Raw genomic sequence first — 771 nt, forward strand, 5'->3', positions numbered from 1 at the left:
TATCGTTTCTGCCTGTAGTTGCCCCACCGAACTCATTTCTAGCTACTTAGACAGGATTATGACGCCTATCGTCAAATCTTTGCCATCATACATTAAAGACAGTACACACGCACTACAAATTTTCCGATCGTTTCACATGTACCTCCGCAAATGTCATTTATTGCATAACCTGCACGTTATGCAATAAATTATACATTGGTGAGAGAGGTGGACGACTAGGTGGCCGATTCCGCGAACACCTTCGCGATGTTGAGAAGAATGACAAGGATGCATCCAAGCCAGTCGCTCGCCATTTTAATCTGCCTAACCACTCCAAAAAACACATGGCTATCTGCGGCCTTTCCCTACATCTAAGTACCACGGAAAGCCGCAAGAATCTGGAACAAAAATTCATCTTTCAAATCGGCACCCTTAATCCTCACGGTATTAACGAACGCTTTTCATTTAACTAATACATTCCTATTTTTCACGTTGCCATGTTACCGCCAATAGCGTAGCTCCTACTCTACTATAAAAACTACACGTAACCCATAATCCCTCGTTTCGCTCTGACGAAGGGCTAACGCTCGAAACATCAGCTTTTAGAATCTCTGTACGGTGGCCAATTTACATTATCAACTCCGTTGATAAAACCAAATTTTTGTAAAGTACACTCAACCGACTGCAACGGTTCACTATCACAACAATACAAATTTCACTAAGGAAATGGCTTATTACCAAACTTTTGTGGCCTCATAATCGAGCTACATTTTGCAAATAACCAAGAAATTA

Source organism: Montipora capricornis, chromosome 4 (genome assembly GCF_036669925.1).
Source record: "Montipora capricornis isolate CH-2021 chromosome 4, ASM3666992v2, whole genome shotgun sequence".
NCBI classification, from domain to species: domain Eukaryota; kingdom Metazoa; phylum Cnidaria; class Anthozoa; order Scleractinia; family Acroporidae; genus Montipora; species Montipora capricornis.